Genomic DNA, 21,422 nt, shown 5'->3' with positions numbered 1-21,422 from the left:
TTTTTTGGAGGATATGGCAACCAGTGGCTTGAGGGATCATGACAGGTTAGACGAGGCTTCCAAATATGTCATCTAGAAGCATAGGATGACTATTCTACTAGATGAGCATGCCCTCAAGATGTATGTTGAAATTTGGTAGTTGTCCCAGCAGATGCAGATCCGTTGAAGAAGTACAGAGCTGAGATGGCTAAGGTGAAGAGGATGATCCTAGATGGAGTCAAGGATCATGTGGTGTGCCACATTGCAAAAAAAGGGACCTCTAAGGAGATGTGGGATGCCTTAGCCACATTGTATCAGGGATATTCCGAGCAGTGGAAGATGTACTTAGAGTAGAAGTTGAGATCTACTCAGATGCAGAAGGGAGAACATGTGGATATGTTCCTTACAAAACTGAAGGAGACCCATGATGAGCTATCAACTACGGGACATACACCTCAGGATTCAGAGTTAACGAGACTGGCTCTAAATCCCGTCTCAAATGAGTGGAAAATCTTTGTGCAGAGTATCCTGGGAAGAGCAGCATTTCCAAATTGGGACGAGATGTGGGCAACTCTGAAACAAGAAGAGCTGAGGAGAGACCTTCTCAAGGTCAAATTGGCAGGAGCAACAGCAACAGTGGGTCGAAGCCCAAAGTAGAGGAGGAGGATAATGCAGCCCTTGCATAGAAGGGATAGAAGGGGCAATAGATATGAAAGAAGGACATCTCCAAGGTGAAGTGCTTCAGATGTGGTGAGATGGGCCACTATGCATGGCAGTGTCCTTTGAAGAAAAAGGACAAGGATGAGAAGCATGATTTAAAGGTTGCAGCTATGAAGATCGACGAGGAGGAGTTCGTCATGACAACGGAGATACCTCCAGGAGGGAGGTGGGATGATATAGAGTTGTAGTTTGATAGAGCTACAATCAGGCAGGATCCTTGGGAGCCCACCTCTTGGATCGTCACCTTGCTACTGGAGCCCATGATTAGTAGTAGCATGATGGTGGAGTTTCAGTTGGTGCCATGGAGTGTTGATTCGACATATGTAGTGGTTAGTAGCACCAGAATGTGAGTAGCGCAGAGCAAAGAGGAAGCAATTCGAGGAGGCACAGTGCAGAGCTTTAGCAGCGCAGTGGCTTCAAAAGAGAGTGTGGGACTAGTAGCAGCCAAGATTTTAGCATCATGGTCTATCAACTAGATACTTGTCCAGTTTTGGGTGTTTTCAATGCTTCACTCGGCAACTGAGACATAGTGTTGGGAGGAAGGACCAGCAATAGCATGGATGCAGAGGGAGATGCAATAGAGATGTAGCATTGGAAGTGGCAGTGTCAAAGGCAGTAGTACAGTAACATCAGCAGTGCAGTAGTTGGTGGACAGTGTGTCAGACGTCAGCAGCATAGAGGACAATGCTTCAAAGTCAAAGCAGTATGTAATAACAATGTATTGCTAGAGCACATTCCTCGCTAAGAGGGAGTGTTGATTTGGGGTAGCATCGGATGTGATCTAAGCCTCAAATTTTGTAGGGAGGCTTGGGCACCAATATTCCAAAGAACCCAAAAAGCGTTTTGGGAAATGGATATTAATCTAATGAGGGGTGAAACTTCTAGAAAAAGTCAAGGATCAAGCCAAAACGATCTGAGCCTTTAATTAAGATGTAATCTAGGTTATTGGTTGTCCAACAAGAAGATATAAGAAGGGGCTTGAGGGTCATTTGGAAAATTCACAGAGAAATTGAGAAAATCAATTTTCTGAAGTGAGAAGTTCTCAAGAGAGAAATCGATTAAGGAGATCTTGCAACGGAGGGGCGGTGAGAATCCAGAAGAAGGAATTTCTTGAGAGTACGCAGCAAAGGGAGAACAGAAAGACGTCAAGAGGAAGGTTGAATCTAGCCCACGCAGTCCTGACGCAGAGGCAGTACAGTCCTTGAGGATAAGTCGAGTTTCCTAGTGAGGGAAGTCAAATTTAGTTTCTGGAAGCCAGGGTGTGAGTCTAGGAGGCAGAAAGTTGATTTCTCAGCCAGCAGAGGATCCAAAGGAGAGGAAACGTAATACCCAAGAGGGGTGACGCAAAAACTACCCAGGGTGACACAGTTCTATTAAGAGACCACACAGAGGGTGATGCAAATCCTCAAGAGTAACAAGATCAGTGACTGATTCTCCAGTGACAGGGTGAGATCAGTTCACCAGTCTTTTGTTTAGTATTCTCTCTGTATCGGATTGATAGTTAAGTATCCTAGAATTGTACTTGAAATTTCTCCTGCATAATAATAAAATCCTCAGAGTTGTTGCACCGGTTTTCCCGCATTGGATTTTTCTGAGGATTTTTTTGTCTAAAAATAATTGTGTCCTATGTGTTTGATTTTCCTTGCTCAGTTTCTATGTTTAAGAATCATAATTAATTTGGTGTAGGTTGCTTCATTAATTTACTTCGATGTTTCATGAAGAAATCTGAAATAAGATTGTAATGTTATTTATAATCTAGGAGAAGTATATCCCGTCGGTTAATAGGAATCCTGAGATTGTTATATCTAGGATTTTTCACAGACAGATGAAGAGTATACATAACCAAATCTCTAGAGTTGTTGAGATATGTGGCTTATCTCAAGGATGAGAAAGCAAAGATCCAAAGGTTCATTAGTGTGTTTCTAGTATAATTTAAATACCAGATTGAGTTTGATGAGCCTCGATCATTGGAGGAAGCCATCAAAAAGTTGAAGCATTACTATGAGTAGTCAAATCTCCCACTTGGAGACTGATTATATAAAATCCATCATTGCTTCACTTGTTTCACAATGACTCCACTTGGATCTAGTTGTTTCTCATCTTCACCATCATACTTGAAGACCAATTGAAACTAAGCAGAATATCAGTTTCTCCCTTATTAGAACTTTTGTCACCATATCTGCAGGATTTTGGCTAGTGTGTATATTTCCATCTTCAATTGTCCATCTTCCAACACTGACCATATGAAATGGTACTTGAGTTGCATGTGTTTAGTCTTGGAATGAAAAGCTAAGTTCTTTGAAAGATTAATAATACTTTGATTGTCACTGTATAACCTTCCCATCCCTTGCTTCTTGCCCAGTTGATCCATAAAACTTTGTAACCAAATCAGTTATTTACTAGCCTCTGTAGCAGCAACATACTTTGCTTCCATTGTTGAATGTGCAACAATTTTTTACAATTTTGAAACCCAACTGATAGTTGTTCCACCTACAGTAAACATGTACCCTGTGATGCTCTTCCTTTTATCTCTATCACCTGCCATGTTTGCATCAACGTATCCTTGTAGAGCAATGTTTGAACCACCAAAGCATAACACTTGATTTGTGGTATCTCTCAAATACTTGAGAATCCACTTCACTACCATCCAATGCTCTTTTCCTGGATTGTTCATATACTTGCTTACAACTCCCATTGCATGTGCAATATCAGGACTTGTTCATACTATTGCATACATTAAGCTTCCAATTGTTGATGCATATGTAATTTTACACATATAATCCATCTCTTTCTGAGTTTTGGGACACATCTCCTTACTTAGTTTTAAATGGCTATCCAAATGCGTACTAATTGGTTTTGGATTCTACATATTAAATCTTTCCAACACCTTTTCTATGTACTCACTCTAAGACAATGTTAATTTGAGATTTTTCTTGTCTCTAAATATTCTCATACCAAGGATTTGTTTTGAAGCACTCAAATCCTTCATTGCAAATGAATTTGTCAATTTTCTTTTGAACACATTTATTTCCTGCATATTAGACCCTGCAACAAGCATGTTATCTACATACAATAGCAATATAATATAGCTGCCATCATTTTGCTTTTTAAGATAAACACAATAGCTAGAGTGACATCTAGTATAACCATGTTTAGACATAAACCTGTCAAATTTTAGATAACACTACCTTGGAGTCTGTTTTAAGCCATACAAGCGCTTCTTCAATTTGCACACTAATTTTTCCTTTCCTTTGACTTCATACCCTTGTAGTTGTTGCATATATGTTTCTTCCTCCAAATCCCCATGGATAAAGGTTGTATTTATATCTAACTACTCAAGATGCAAATATTTTGTTGCCACTAGACTTAAAATAGTTATGATTGAAGTCATCTTAATAATAGGAGAAAAAATTTCTTCAAAGTCTATACATTTATTTTGTGCAAACCCCTTCACCACAAGTCTAGCCTTATACTTCTATTTTCCTCCATATTCTTCCTTCAAGCTGTAAACCCATTTACTCTACAATGTTGTTTTACCTGCAAGAAACTTGACTAAGTCCCAAGTTTGGTTATGCGTCAAGGAGTCCACCTCTTCTTCCCTGGCTTGCTCCCACTTCTTCCTGGTTTCTACCTGCATTGTTTCTTCATATTTTTTCAGTTCACTAGAATCAGTCAACGATATATAATATAATGAAGGAGAGTTTTTTCAGGGTGTCTACTTATCCTAGTAGATCTTATAACGCCACTTTCAGGTGTTTGAGGTGTCTTTTGGTGTTGTGGTTGTTGATCATTATAATTTTCAGGCACCTTTACTTTTCCTGTGATTTCATCAAGCACTGTGTATTTTTTGTTTTCCTTTTCTTGTTTCTTTTCCTACATTTGATCCTTATAGAAGACCTTTTCATTGAATATGACCAAAATCATTAACACCATATCCAATAAAGGTGCATTTCATTTATTTTGCCTCAAGTTTTTTTTTTTTCTTTTCTTTATTAATGTAGACAAAGGCTTCACAACCAAAAGTATTTAAGAATGAGTAGTTTACTTTTTACTTGTTCATGCCTCCTCTGAAATATCACCATCCAAGGAACTTGAAGGCTCTTTGTTTATTAGATAAACAATACTATCTACAACATCTGCTTGAAATTGTAAGGGAAATCCTGCATGCAATCTCATGCACCTTGCATGTTGCATGATTGTCTTGTTCATCCTTTCTGACACACCATTTTCATTTGGTGTTTTTGGAGTTGTCTTCTCTTTACGAATTCCGTGCTCTGAACATTAGTTATCAAACTCTTTGTTGCAATATTCACCTCCATTGTCTGATCTGAGACACTTCAAGTTCTTTCCTATCTCATCTTCAACCAAAGCTTTCCATTTCTTGAAAGTATCAAATACATCAGATTTATTCTGAATACAGTAAATGTAGGTTTTCCTAGTTGTGTCATCAATAAAAGTAGCATAATAGCGAGATCCACCAAGAGATGATATTTGAGAAGATCCACATACATATGTGTGCACAAGCCCTAATTCTTCGATCATCTTTTTTTCCCCAACTTTAAGAAATACGACACTCTTCTGTTTTCCATAAAAAATAAAAAAAATAAAAAATAAAAAATAAAAAAAAAAATCACAGAAATCCAAATCAACATGCTTCAAACCTAGAAACAAATTTGTTGAGTGAAGAATTTGCATCCCCTTCTCACTCATGTGCCCGAGCCTATAATTCTACAATGTCATATCTGCTCTTGTGGAGGTTAATGCATTAACAGAATTAGATATACCATTACATAAATACAACATATCAACCTTTTCTCCTTTTGCTATTACGAAGACTCCTTTAGTGACCTTCCAAGTTTTGTTTGTGAATGTAATGACACAACCTTCACCACCTAATTGTCGCATTGAAATTATATTTTTCTTCAGATATGGAACATGCCTTACGTCCTTCAATAGCAATTGGTATCCTTTTTGTTGCTTTATAAAAACCTTACCCATTCCAATGATTTTACAGGGTTTATCATCACCCGTACGAACTTATCCAAAATATCCTTGAACATAGTCATGAAAATGTTTCCTATGAGGTGTGGCATGGAATGAGACCCATGAATCTACCACCCAAGCATCAATATATTATCTAATGAAAGAATCAAAGCGTATTGCAACACATAACATGTCACATTCGCTTCACGATTGTTTTCTTGTTGTCCATCTCCTTTTTTCCCTTCCGAAGTTTGCAGTCTTTCTTCAGGTGTCATTTCTTCCCACATTTCTAGCACATTGTCCCTGTTTGGATTTGGATCTGTCTTTTCTTAACTTACTGCCATTTCCTAGGCTCCTTCCTCTTTCCATTTTTCTTCCTCTATTCTCTACAGTCAAAGCATTACCTGATGTCTCACCAGAGGTTTTCCGTCGCATTTCCTCGCTAAGGATGGCACCAACAACATCATCAAACTATAAAGTACTAGATCCAGAGAAAAAGTCACTAAGAGCCATAACTAAGTCATTCCAAGTTTCTGGAAATGAGCACAAAAATAACAGAGCCCTAACTTCATCACCAAAATTTACTCTTACAGAACTTAACTGATTGGTAACCATGTTAAATTCATTTAAATTATCATCAACAGATCCACCTTCTGACATCTTCATATTAAATAGGCGCTTCATAAGAAATACCTTATTTGAGGTCAAGGGTTTTTCATATAGTTTGGCCAGTGTCGTCGTTAAACTTTCTGTTTTCATTTTCTTTGAAGCATTGAATGCCACCGATGCTGCCAGACACAGTCGTATTGTTCCTAACACCTTTCTGTCGAGAATATCTGATTCTTCGTTTGTCATACTTGTCGACTTCTTTGATTTTTTGCTCAATTGTAGGCATAGATCTTTTTGATACAGATAATCTTCCTTCTGCATCTTCCAAAACTGGTAATTTTGGGTCTTAAATTTCTCGACCCTAAACCTACCATCTTTCATCATTGCTCCCACTCGAACCAGGAACCCTTCTTTCCTACGAGTTTATCGGCCAAATAGACCTTTGGTTCTGATACTAGTTGTTAAAAATTAATTAACGGAGTAATGAAATACATAAAATATTATGGAAACACAAATACAAAAATGCATAAAAAAATAAAGAATATATATACGTGGTTCAACCAATTTGGGCTACGTCCACGGAGAAACAACCAGCCCTTCCTTTTATATTATCCAACAAAATTAAGATATACAACCTACAACAAATCCGTTGTAATTTCTTTTTCTATCTCACACATCCTCCTCTCTCTTTCTCGCTTAGAATAAGAATACACAGCCAAAAAACAATTCCCTCATATAAACTGGAGGTTGCCTTCTAGGGCAAAAAAAACTCCAAATTAACATAACTTCTATCGAAGCGTCTGTCTAATGAATGACCTAGATTGACTATGGAATTACAATATTTTACAAGGAAAATTTTCATCTACCCGAACCCCCGTAAGGGGGGACTCATTAAAAGTAGTCATCACCCCCTTGATGGCTATCTTACGGGTGGTGTTGCAGCCTCGTTTAGGAACTAAGGTCCAATGCAACTGAGACCTTTGAATCAAGAAGATAGCCAGACTCCATACCAACAAGCGCAAGCCTGAGTTCAAACATGACTAGAAAGGTAATGAGAATACTAAAGGAAAATGGCCTAAGAAGCGAGGAAGATCTCAAGATGCAGGTGATAAGGAAAATGTGGCACCTCATAAGAAATTCAATGCAACTGAGAGAAGACATGGGTCTTAGCGTGAGGAGCAACAAAATAAAGGTGATGGCAAGAAACCTTTGAGATGTTGGACTTGTGGTGGAGACCATCATAGGATGGATTGTCCATTACATCAAGGTAGCATGCCTCAGATCCACAGTGCTCAAGAGGTGCAGATAGTTCGGGACGTTGGTCAGAACATTCCCAGGACCTATGCAATAGTGGATAATAGGTAGACAGATCATCAAGCATTTATTATCGAGATGGAAGGTAAGCTTTTTCTTCAAGTTGTTTCTATTTGGATTGATCATGGATCAAATTATAGTTGTGTTAGTCCTGACTTGGTGGATCAGTGTCGATTGAATAAATAAGTGTACGCAGAATTTTGGTTGGTGCAGCGAGCTACAAGGATCAAGAGAAGAGTTTATCACTAGGTGAGATATTATCACATCTAAATGAGATATCACTAGGTGAGATATCATCACATCTAAATGTGCTTCTTTTGGGTTCATATAGCATGCTTTTGGGGATGGATCGATTGTTCATTCACATGACCAAGGTGGATTGCTATGACAAGGCCATTGAGCGCTTGGATGATGATGGGTAAAAGAGAACCTTGCAGGGAAAGAAGAAGCTTAAATCAGTGAGAATGGTTACAGTTATGCAAGCCAAGTGTTGTTGCAGGAAATGATGTTTATTGTTTGCAGTACATGTTTGTAGTGACAAAGGCAAGGAAGATGAGGATGAAGAAGTCCTGAGGAAGTACCCTATTTTGAAATAGTTTCAAGATGTGTTTCCTACAGAGATTCTAGAGTTGTTGCCTCATAGGGAGGCAGATTTCTCTATTGCGTTGATGTCAGGAGCAACACCAGTATCTAAGGCACCTTACAGGATGAGCACACATGAGTTGGTGGAGTTGAAGTTTCAGCTTAAAGAGACGCTTGATAAGAGATACATAAGGCCAAGTGTGTCTTCTTGGGGAGAAACATTGTTGTTTGTAAGGAACAAGGATGGCACTCTCAAATTGTGCATTGATTATAGACAGTTGAACAAGGTGACTATCAAGAATAGATATCCATTATCACGGATTGATGATTTGTTTGATCTATTGAAAAGAGTTGTAGTATTTTCGAAGATTGATGTGAGATCCAACTATCATCAAGTGTGCATTAAAGAAGAAAACATCTACAAGATTGCATTTCGTACAAGGTTTGGACACTATGACTTTGTGGTGGTTCCTTTTAGTCTTACCAATGCTCCAGACACCTTTATGTGTTCGATAAACAATGTGATGTGACCTTATCTGAATAGTTTGTGATAGTCTTGTTGATGATGTATTGGTATATTCAAAGAATGAAGAGCATGTAGAGCACTTGAACTAGTATTGAGATTGTTGAGAGAGCATAAATTGTATGTCAAGCTCAGCAAATGCAGTTTCTTTCAAACTCAAATTCATTACTTGGGACATGTTCCTAAGGAAGGGAAAACAGTGGATCCAGAAAAGATTAAGGTTGTCATGGAGTGGCTAGCTCCGAGGAATGTGGATGAAGTCAGATCATTCATGGACTAGTAGGTTATTACAAGTGGTTCATCAGAAACTTTTCCAAGATTAACTACCCTATTACATATTTGTAGATGAAAGGGAAGAAGTTTGAATGGACTAAGGAGTGTGCAACTAGCTTTGATTATTTGAAGCATTTGATTACAAATGCTCATGTTTTGAAGATTGCAAATCCTGATAAGGAGTTTGTTGTTTGTACAGTTGCTTGCAAGGAAAGACTTGGTGGATTCCTAGTGTAGCAAGGACGGGTGGTTTACTATGAATCAAGGAAGTTGAATGAGCAGGAGAAGAACTATGTGACTCATGATCTTGAGTTGGAAACTATGATTCATGCATTGAAGATGTGAAAACATTATCTTCTTGATAAGAGGTTCATCTTGATGAGTGATCACAGTGGACTAAGGTACTTGTTTGACCAACCCAATTTGAATGCAAGGAAAGTTAGATGGTTGGCTACTCTTAGTGAGTTTGACTTCAAGATTAGGCACATTAAAGGCAAGGAGAATCGGGTTGTAGATACTCTCAAAGAGAGAGCACAATTGAATCATATTTCAGTTGTGATATCTTATGGAATAGATTTACAAGAACATAACTTACATGGAAAGAAGCATGATGAGAAGTACCAATAGTTGAATCAGAGGTTGCAACAACAAGGTGAAGGTGATAGGGACGGGGAGTGTCACCTCACAGCATGTGGCTTGGTCAAATTCAAGAGCAAGAACTACGTGTCAGATAGCAACAAGTTGAGAAATCTTATATTGAGAGAGTTTCATATCAAGTCGTATTCAAACCACTCAAGATGCCAGAGGACTTTGACAACTTGTTTAGTCAATTTAGTTTCCTAAATTGCTTTGCATAAATTATCAACTGAGCCTCGTAAGCTGATGAAGTGTAGTGCATTGTATGTGCTATTTAACCCTTCTTACTTCGTTGTTTTGTATTTTTATATTGTTTTGTTTTGGGGGTTTCCTTGATTCCTAATGATGTACAGTCTGAATTATGAGAAACTGAGTCTAAATTTCCTAAAGGTGAACTAATCAAAATCTAAGTTAAAGGAAGGAAAAACAGAGCATCTATCCTATCTTGTCATTTAATCCTAAGTCAAAAATTAAAAGGTGAAGTTGTAAGGCAAATTGAAATAATTACAGAGAATGAAGCTGACTAAAGCACTTTTAGTTGTCCAAGCCTTCAATTTTGAAAGATAACTTTCTTGAGATGGCAAACAAGCAACTTACTGTACTTTATAGTTCAGAGAACTAAATCAAATATGCAGAGAGTAACTAATTGATTTCAATCCTCGTGTGAAGTGAATGTTTAACCATTTAGTTTAGGATGGATATCAGCTTCAAATGGTGACCAAAAACATTTATTCACACAATGCATTGGCAATCTGAACTAGGAAATAAATAACAAAGGAAACAAACAGTAAGTAAACTAATCAACAATGCATCCTTGTTACTTTTCCACCTTACCCTGTTAAAACAAAACAAGTTTCATTTATGAAATAGATAGGAGAAACAAGATTTCACCATTGAATTCTAACATTATGCTACTGAACAGAATTAAAAGAAAACAAACTACAGAGAATCACCCTAATCTACAAATACTGCTAAAAGTAAATAATGAAACTAAATTGAACATTAAACAAAATAAAAATAAAAAAGGAAAACCTCCTTCAGTGCAAGGGCCCTCTGCAACTGACTGAGTTGAGTTGCTAGCTATTTGAATATACTCTTTCAAATAATCACTTGGTCAAACACGGCTTCATATTATTAACAGGAAAATAAGTTCCAAAATTATAGAGTTGTAAGTCTGAGCTTAATACATACAAAAGTTCGAACTCTTTCTTAGTCTGTACAACTGATATTTAAAAAAACATTCCTAACTGTCTTTTGAGAGAATTTAGCTATAGGTGGTCTCCACGTATTACAACAGATCTGCATAAATGGTTGATTAGCTACAGGTGACTTTAAGTCAGCAAGATGGTTGCATGAAACTGTTATCACCGGTCGCTGGTCCGAGTTAATGTTGCAACAAAACTGTCGGATTTATTAATTAGCCACGAAGAGTGGACACAAAGTCCTATTGCTCCCAGGTTCTTCATTTGACTCCACCTTTGACTGTGGTCTTGAGTTGGCTTTTTTGTCGATCTGGGCTGGGTGACTAGGATAGGATCCATGTCGAGACAATTCCAGAGATGCCCATGTGGCCGGTTTCCTCGTTTGACACCTGTAACATGTTCAACCATGGAAGTGGCTACGGAACACATGGTTAGCTGCAGAATGGGCTACATTCTGTAGCTAATTTGCAAAAACTTATTTCAAATAGAAAAAACATAAAAGTATAACATGTCAATCATTTAATGTCTTCCTTGAAACAAAATCTATCATTTATCAGTGATGGGGATCTGTCTTTTATGGAAAAACAAGAGAAAGAAGTGAGAAAAGTTGTCAAAGAGAGAGTAATTCTGAGGTCCAACATACCCCCACTGCAAAATCATTGCATGTCCCCATGCAATTTTGCCAAAAATATGAACTCTTCTTTCCTATTGCATCTGCTTAGATACCTCTGCTAGTACATCTAACTTTCTTCTCTTGCTCCTCTTTGAAGTGACTGCCATCCTGGGTTTCTTCATGAGAAGTCTGTATTTAAGGTTGATCACTGTTTTGTTCAAGTTTCTATTCTTCCTCTTCAACTTCCTATTCTTCTTGTACCATAGCCCTAGGTGCAGTATTGTATTATCATGAATGGCTTTATCCAATTTGCTTTGTTCCTTTAGGGTTCATTTTTTTCTTGATATGTCTGTTCAATATCTCTAACTCATAGATTTCCGGTTTGAGAGATTCAGTCAGATGTTCTTGTGGATTGACATGTTGTTCTGGATTGGCTGAGGATCCTAGATCCATTGAGGCACTTTTCTTTTCCAGTGATTGTATGTAATCATAAATTTGTTGTTGCACTGGGTCTATTCCTGGGGATCCTCTACTGGGGCTGCCTTCAAAATATTGTTTAGGAGAGTTTTGAGGACTGTATGTAAATGGAACATTTTCAAGATATGGTACTGGGGTTTCTTCTTCTATATTTATGAACTTTGTTCCCTTTGATGATACCTTCTTTACCATACCTCAGAGTCTAGATCTCCTTCTAAGTTGTAGGGGGTTTATGTTCTCCTCCTTTGTACCCTTTTTCTCCTTTCCTATCTTTTCTTTCTTCTTGATTTGTTTCCTAATCTCTGTCACTTTTTCAGAGATTAGTTGTCCATCATCTTGTTGTAATGGAGATTCAGGTTTGTTCTTAGTAATTCCACCAGCTTTCTTTTTTATCTTCCTCTTCTGCTTGATTTGCTCCTTGATCTCTGTTAATTTTTCAGAGATTGGTTCTTCATAATTTTTCTGTACTGAAGGCTCGGGGTTGCTTTGAATGGTTAGATTAGTCTTCCTTTTCCTACTCTTTTTGATATTATCTTCTTCAAGAGATTATGGTGCCCCTTGGAAATGGTTTCTTATCAGAAAATTTTCCCAGGTATCTCTTATTCTTTTCATATGATATTAAACCAGTGTTTTGACCAACCCATGATGGTACATGGTTGTCTCCAGGGATTTTATTTTCTTCTATACATTTGAAGCCATCCTCCTTAGACTGTTTAGAAGGAAGAAAGGGAGGTTGATGTTTCCATTTTCTAGAAATTTCATCAATAAACATATATGATAAACATACATGCATCTGAATCTTCCCTCACAGGTAATAAATTTTTGTAATATCAAAAGCATGCTTTTCCATTTATTTTTAAGTGTTGAAATAGGAATTCCTTTTCTAAACACAGTGACATCCATACTTGGGTTTCTTAAGATTACCTTCCATGATTCACTGTGAAATTCTTTGTTTTTGAACCATCTCTCACCAAGTCTTGGCAGTTCTGTAGCCTCTACTATGTAAGATTCTGTTACTGCAAACTTAATGTCTCCAATCTCTACTTTTGTACCATCGAATGATCTAGCAAAATATTTTGTGATCTCCTTGTGATATCCATCAAATTTTTCAATGAAATTGAGCCATCCAGTCTTCTGCAGCATTTCCTTGAGTTGTGGGTACTCTTCCATAAACTTTGTCCCTACGGGCTTTGCCCTGACAATGAATCCCATTGTCTCTGTTTCGTAGAATTTTATAACCTTCAGAACTACTCTCCTGGTCTATGAAATGGACTGACTGCGGGTATGGTGAAAAAGAACTATGGGTTTGCATGGAATAAGTAGATGGTGAGGATTTGGAGAGACATGAATACGTTGGTCACATCATAGTTTTGACCGTTAACAGATGGAGTAACTATTAGAGACGTTTAAGTACAAAGTATGGAGAACGTAGCGGAGGTGTGGTATGATGAAATCATTATAGACCATTTGGTATCGAATGTGGAAGATTTGGCGGAAATGTGGTATCATGAAGTGGCAATCAAATCAAATGATGACTTGTTAAGGAGACATATGATTGTTCATATTATACATGACTTACGTTTATGACTTGTTGTTTGAAATAAATTTGTATTTTACCTTTATAACTTAGCGTTTTGCTTGATAATTATTTTGGTGTTGATCCGTAGGTACTTTGAGCATGGTTAATCTCCAAAACTTGATTCTTCAATTTCCCTGCATTCATGATTTATCTGTGAGCTGTACAATTGTACTAGAGCTGATAAGTAAGTTGTAGTTGCAAAATCAGATTAGTTGCGGAACGGAATCAGCTGCAGAATGTGAAAAGAAGGAAAAGTGAAATATGGCTTATGAAATATGGATGTAAAAATAAAATGGAAATGAGTTATGACAGTGAGATGGAATGAGATGTAAGATAAAATGAAAAATAGGGTGAAATGGAGTAAAATTGTAAAAATAAAATGTAAATGAAAGATGACAGTGAGATGAAGTGGAACTGTAAAACAAAATGAAAATAGAATGAGATGGAATGAGACAATGAAATTGCATACTCTACACTGCAAATAAATGTAGTTTTTTGTCACTACTTATTACAGAAAGGAAAATATAGAATGTCAGAAATCTCTGGTTTTCACCCCGTATTTTCTGTATAAGTATGCCAATCAATGATTGGTTTTCAACTTTATACATTTTATTATCATTTTTTTTCATTTTTTTAGGAAAAATAAATACTAAGTTAGTCGAGAAGAAGGATTCTTCTTCACTGGCTTCATTTCAGAGTTATCCTAGAAAATCTTAATGAACCCCTCTTTTGAAACTAGTTTTTGATATATCCTCAACTGATGACCATTCACAAGAAGAGATACCTTTTCCTCATCTATTATTCTTATTCTCACCACTCCATTGTTAAAGACTTCTTCAAACTCATATGGCCCAATCCAATGAGTCTGAAACTTCCTTTGAAAATCTTTAATTTTGAATCAAACAACAGTGCCTAATATCCTGCTTGAAACTTCTTCTCCTTAGTATATTTATCATGCCATTTAGCCCTCTGTTGTTGGACTATATTGGTTCTTTGGACTGCATCTTACCTAATTTCATTAAGTTCATTGAGTTGCTCCAATCTATATTTCTGTCCCTCTGATAAATCCAGTCCCAATTGGACTGTCGTCTTGAAGGTTTTGATTTGAAACTCTATAGGGAGCAGGGCTTGTTTCCCATAAACAAGTTCATAGGGCATATGTCCCGTTGTGTTCCTCCATGTAGTTCTATAGGCCCATAAGGCTTCAGGAAGCCTTTCTACCCAATCTCTTCTATGTAGATGCATAGTCTTAGTGAAAATTCTTTCAATCACCTTATTTGTAGATTCAACTTGACCATTTGCTTGTGGATGATAGGGAGTAGATTTCCTATGTTTGATCTTGTAATCTTCCACAAGACCCTTCACCATTTTAGATGTAAATTGAGATCCCTGATCTGTTACAATTTCTCTTGGAACAGCGAAATGAGTGAAAATGTCCTCAAAAAGAAAATTAACTACAGATTTTTCATTAGCAAAAGGTAATGCTTTGGCCTCTACCCATTTAGTGACATAATCAGTGCATACAATATATACTTCTTTTGCTTAGATGAGGGATTAATTGGCCCAACAAAATCTAAGGCCCATTTTTCAAAAGGTTCAATGAGTACCTAAATTTGTAGTGGCATTTCATTTGAAGGAGCGGGTTTCCCTACCCTCTGGCAGCTGTCACACCTCTTGTCATATTCTTTGGCATCTTTGAAGATGGATGGCTAATAATATCCTAAAGAAATGATTTTATAGGTTGTCCTCTTGTTAACAAAGTGTCCACCACGCGGCTCATCATGACATGCCTTAAGAATATCAAGCATTTCATCTTCCCTAACACATCTTCTGATCATAAGATTTGGTCCTGTTTTATACAATTCATTAGTGATCCATGAGTATCTTGCACTTATTTGAATGATTTTTCTTTTTTCTCTAGGGAACAAATGTGAAGACAATTTCCCTGTGACTAAGTAATTAGCAATATCTGCAAACCAAGGAGTTTGAGTAGTCATTGCAAAAAGATATTTATCAGGAAACTTATCTTCAACCGGAGTGTCATCTTTGATATTCTGAATTCTGGAAAAGAAATCAGCAACTGTGTTTTGTTTTCCCGGTCTATCTAGCATAGTAATATTAAATTCTTGAAAGAGTAAAAGCCATCTTGTAACTCTGCCATTAGTAATAGGTTTATTCATTAAATATCTAATTGCAGAGTGATCTGTATGAACAAAGGTTTCATAGCATGTTATATAATGTCTAAACTTGTTAATTGCATGAACAACAGCTAAAAATTCCTTTTTAGTTACAGTATAGTTCAACTCAGTGGGAGTCAAATTCTTACTTGTATAGTAGATGGCATAGGGAATCAAGCCTTTTTGTCCTAATATAGCTCTCAGAGTTGTATCTGAAGCATCTATTGAAATGTGAAAAGGTAGTTTCCAATTTGGACCTCTCAAGATGGTTGCTTCATAAATTTTTGTTTTTAAAGTCTCAAATGCTAACTGGCAGTCAGGATTCCAATTGAATTCACAATCCTTGGTGAGTAATTTGAAGAGTGGGGATACTATTTTAGTGAAATTTTCTATAAATCGTCTATAGTATTTTGTGAATCCTAGAAAACTTCGAACATCCTTTTGGCAATTTAGAATTGATAATTTAGAAATGACTTCTACTTTAGATTTATCAACTTTAATCCCATCTCTTGAAATGTGATGTCCTAAAACAATACCTTCTGTAAACATCATAAAACATTTTTCATGGCTTAGTGAAAGTTTTGCTTCCTTATATCTTTTAAGAACTCTTTCCAAATTTTCCAAAGCTTCTTCAAATGTATTCCCATAGACTGTAAAATCATCCATATATGCCTCTACACAATCATCTATTAGATCAGAAAAAATTCCTAGTACTGCTCTTTGGAATGTTGCAGGTGCATTACATAACCCAAAAGGAAGTACTCGGTAGGCATAAGTTCCCCATGGACAAGTAAATGTGGTTTTATATTGATCTTCAAATGCCACCTGAATCTGATTATAACCACTAAAACCATCCAAGAATGAGAAATATTTCTTACCTGCTAATGTATCTAACACTTGATCTATAAAGGACGAAGGAAAATGATCTTTAAGGGTAGCTTTATTCAATTCTCGATAATCGATGCACACCCTCCATTTACCATTCTTTTTAGGCACAATTACTAAAGGGGAAACCCATTCGCTGTCTGAAATTGGATAAATGAAGTTTATATTCAGCAGTTTTTGCAGCTCATCTTTCACAATTTCCCTAAAGATTTGGATTCATTCTTCTCTGAGGTTGTCCGATAGGTCTACAATTTTCCTCAATGTAGATGTGATGTATACAAGTCTTAGGACTAATTCCTTTCGTGTCAGTATATTCCCATGCATATGCAACATAATGTTGTTGTAATGTCTCGATTAGCTTTTCATGTTGTAATTTCTCCAAGTTATTGTTTATGTTCAATGTTCTCCCTGGAAAGATTTCAATTGTAAAGCTACCAAATTCTTCCATAAAATAAAGAGACATCTGCGTAGATGACAAATATTTAATATTGGATTTTTCTTGAAATTGATCATGTTCATATTCTGGAGATGATTCAAAATTTTCCATTCTATTTAAGATTTGACTATCTTCACTAATATCTAAAATAGTAAAGAGAGGTTGAATGCCATTTTCATCATCAATCCATTCTTTGTCATCTATTTTTGTGATTGCTCTTGCTGGAGGATATAGAGTGAATTTTTTTGTTGAATTCTCATCAAAAATATGCATATCACCAGATCTACAGCTAATGAAAGCATCAGTTGTGGCTAGCCAAAGTCTTCCTAATATGAGTGGATGCCCTCCAAGATTTTTCTTGAGGGTTAAGATCATAAAATCAACAAGATATTCCCAAGAATCTAAGGTTACTGAAATATCTTCTAACAATCCATTTGGTTTGATTACAGATCTATCCGCGAATTGCAATAATGCAGGGGTGTAAAGAAGATTAGGAAGCTTGAGATGTTCCATGGTTTGTTTGCTCATGATGTTTATTGTTGCCCCTAAATCAATCAATGTATTTGGAATTTCAACTCCATTGATATGTGTTTTCGCAATTGGACTCCCTGGATCTACATACTTTTTTATGGCAATTTTTCCCATCATTATATCTGCTATTTTTCCTACCAGGGAATTCTTTTTGTTTCTTTTGTTTTTCTTCCTGGTTTCTTTATGCTCAACCCCTTTATTGTTTTAGCTAGGATTGGAATCTCCTTAATGGCTTGTAACAAAGGAATTTTGATGCAGAGACTTTTCAATTCAGCTAGAAAATCATAATTGGGCAACATGATCTGCTTTTCTACTCTTCTATCAACTTGTAGTCTTTCAGGAAAAGGAGGTGCAGAAGTAGATACTCGTTGCTCAATGCTAGGAGTTCAGTTCACTGGTTCTTTCTATTTTTCATTTTCAGTATTTTGGCTTTAGAGAGATGTTCCCTCAAAACTTTTATTAGGTTGTAAAGAATCTCCCTCAGAATTGTCTTTTTCCTGAATAACTACAGAAGGTCTTTCATTTTCAAATATCCTACCAGATCTTAGTTGAACATCATTGAGATATAGAGGAGTGATCATATAAGTTGGAAATTGTTGTCCTTCCACCATGTAAGTATTCTGAGGATTTTTACTGTTGGAGTTTGGTAATGGTTGGGCAGGTAGCTGATTTGGTCCCTGCTGAAATGGCAGTAAGAGTTGAGGACTTTGGTTTTGTTGTAGATTTGGCTGTGGATTTTGTTGTGGAAATGGTAATGAAAGTTGAGGGTTCTGATTTTGAAGTTGTGGCTCCTGATTTTGTTGTGGAATGTGTGGGGGAGGACAATTCTGATATGATGGAGGATATTGATAATATTGAGAAAATCTCCCATAGGGATTTGTACTCCTTGTGCCCAAGGTTGAGATTGAGATTGAGATTGAGGTTGAGGCCAAGGTTGCTGCCAAGAATTCCAATTTGGCGGGGACTGAAAATACATATTATTGTTAAATCCCTGATTTTGTGGCCCTTGCCAAGGTTTTCTAGAGACAAAGCAAAGAGGTTCTACTGAATTTGGAATTGTTTCTTCTTGAAAAACAGCCTTAAGACCTAGAATCGAAGGAAAACCCTTGGTTTCATGATTCTCTGAGCAAATCATACAAGTTTCTATAATTTTTGCATCTAAAGGGCATTCTCTTAGAGCATGTTTTTTTCTGCATTTTGGACAGAAAATAGCTAAAGCATCAGCCTCGGTTTTCTGCTTGTTTTGCAACTTAAGGGTGTCTATTTGCTCACTAAGACTCTAAAATATCGGTTTTGAATTCATCAAACATATTACCAGTTTTTGCCCTACTCATTGATCCAGTTGCGGATTTATTTACTCTAACAAGAGAAGGATCTCTTGGACCTTTCCCGTTTTGGATTTCCCTCTTGAGAGATGAACACATAATTCTCCTATAGCATTTAATGGGAGTTGAGAGATATCTCCCTTCCCCATCATGTTAAGGATATCTATCCACTCATCTCTAATGGTTTTTAATAAAATAGCTTTTAAGATATCTTCATCTAAATTGTCCATCTTTGTTCTTTTCAAATTATAGTTGAATCTCTCAATCAAATCCTCTAAATTTTCATCCTCTCTTTGCATCACTTCGAACACTTCATCTTTGTGATTGGTAGGCATGCAATAATCCAAACACCTATCCAAAAACACTTTTTTCATGTCATTCCATGTTCTAATGCACTGAGTGACTAACCCCATGAACCACTTCAACTCCTTTCAGTATTGAAGGAAACAACTTAAGTTTTTGAAAGTCTTCTAGATAATCATAGGTTTTGCACAAGACTGCAAACTCAAATAAAAATGTTTCAGGATCCTCACTTTTTAACCCATGGAAGTTTGGGAGGACAGAAGGTGAGATATTTTTTATTGCGGCATTTGTTTCTTCATCCACTATAGGGAATCCAAAAGAATTATCTATTTCCCTATTTCTTCTACCTCCTCCATTATTTCCTCTACCTCTTCCTCTACCCCCTCATCCAAACAGTGCGAATTCTCCATCCTCTCCTTCTTCTGCCATTATAATTTCTTCAGGGTCAGTATAGGGTTCAACCTACAAGATTACTTTCTCCTCCTCTGGTTTTTCTATTAATGGGATATGAGAGAGAGGTTCTACTTCTTCTTCCTCACCAGGTATTCCTAATTCTTCAACTAAAATGTGCTCCCTTGTGGAGGTAAAAAAGGCTACTATTGTTGGAGATTCAAGATTTTTCTCCTCTAAGACTAACTTGGTAGATGAAGTAGGAGATTCTTTTGATTGGATTTCTGCCCATGGAATTTCAGGAGTTCTATGGCTAGAAGTATGAGTTTGGGATGGAGGTGTATCTTTTCTTGTTCTCAGTGGAGTAGGTGGTGTTGTAGGAATTGAACTCCTGTCTCTAGCTATAAATCTACCCCTGGAGTCTCTTTCTCTATCCATATCATTTTTATTTTATTTTTTAATGTAAGAGATAAAGTTACCTAGTTACACTTCCCCGGCAACAGCACCAAAATGTTTAGTCAATTTAGTTTCCAAAATTGCTTTGCATAGATTATCAACAAGGCTCGTACGCTGATGAAGTGTAGTGCACTGTATGTGCTAGTTAACCCTTCTTACTTCGTTGTTTTGTATTTTTATATTGTTTTGTTTTGGGGGTTTCCTTGATTCCTAATGATGTACAATCTGAATTATGATAAACTAAGTCTAAATTTCCTAAAGGCGAACTAATCAAAATCTAAGTTAAAGAAAGGAAAAACAGAGCATCTATCCTATCTTGTCATTTAATCCTAAGTCAAAAATTAAAAGGTGAAATTGTAAGGCAAATTGAAATAATTACAGAGAATGAAGCTGACTAAAGCACTTTTAGTTGTCCAAACCTTCAATTTTGAAAGATAACTTTCTTGAGATGGAAAACAAGCAACTTACTGTACTTTATAGTTCATAAAACTAAATCACATATGCAAAAAGTAACTAATTGATTTCAATCCTTGTGTGAAGTGAATGTTTAACCATTTAGTTTAGGATGGATATCAACTTGAAATGGTGACCAACAACATTTATTCACACAGTGCATTGGCAATTTGAACTAGGAAATAAATCACAGATGAAACAAACAGTAAGTAAACTAATCAACAATGCATCCTTGTTGCTTTCCCATCTTACCCTGTTAAAACAAAACAAGTTTCATTTATGAAATAGATAGGAGAAACAAGACTGCACCATTGAATTCTAACATTATGCTACTGAACAGAATTAAAAGAAAACAAACTACAGGGAATCAACCTAAACTACAAATACTGCTAAAAGTAAATAATGAAACTAAACTGAACAGTAAACAAAAAAAAAGAAAAACTTCCTTCAGTGCAGGGGCCCTTTGCAACTGACTGAGTTGAGCTGCTAACTAGCTGAAGATACTCTTTCAAATGATCACTTGGTCAAACACGGCTTCATATTATTAACAGGAAAATAAGTTCCAAAATTATAGAGTTGTAAGTCTGAGCTTAATACATACAAAAATTCGAACTCTTTCTCAGTTTTGTACAACTGATATTTAAAGAAACATTCCTAACTGTCTTTTGAGAGAATTTAGCTACAGGTGGTCTCCATGTATTACAACAGATCTGCGTAAATGGTTGATCAGCTACAGGTGACTTTAAGTCAGCAAGATGGTTGCATGAAACTGTTATCACTGATGGCTAGTTCGAGTTAATGCTGCAACAAAACTGTCATATTTATTAATTAGCCACGAAGAGTGGACACTGAGTCCTATTGCTCCTGGGTTTCTTCGTTTGACTCCATCTTTGACTGTGGTCTTGAGTTGGCTTTTTTTTCGATCTGGGTTGGGTGACTAGGATAGGATCCATGTCAAGACAATTCCAGAGACGTC

The sequence above is a fragment of the Pinus tabuliformis genome, chromosome 8 (genome assembly GCF_031772625.1).
Source record: "Pinus tabuliformis cultivar Carrire ecotype Pingquan chromosome 8, CPIR1, whole genome shotgun sequence".
NCBI lineage: Eukaryota > Viridiplantae > Streptophyta > Pinopsida > Pinales > Pinaceae > Pinus > Pinus tabuliformis.
Note: the sequence above shows the minus strand (reverse complement) of the source record.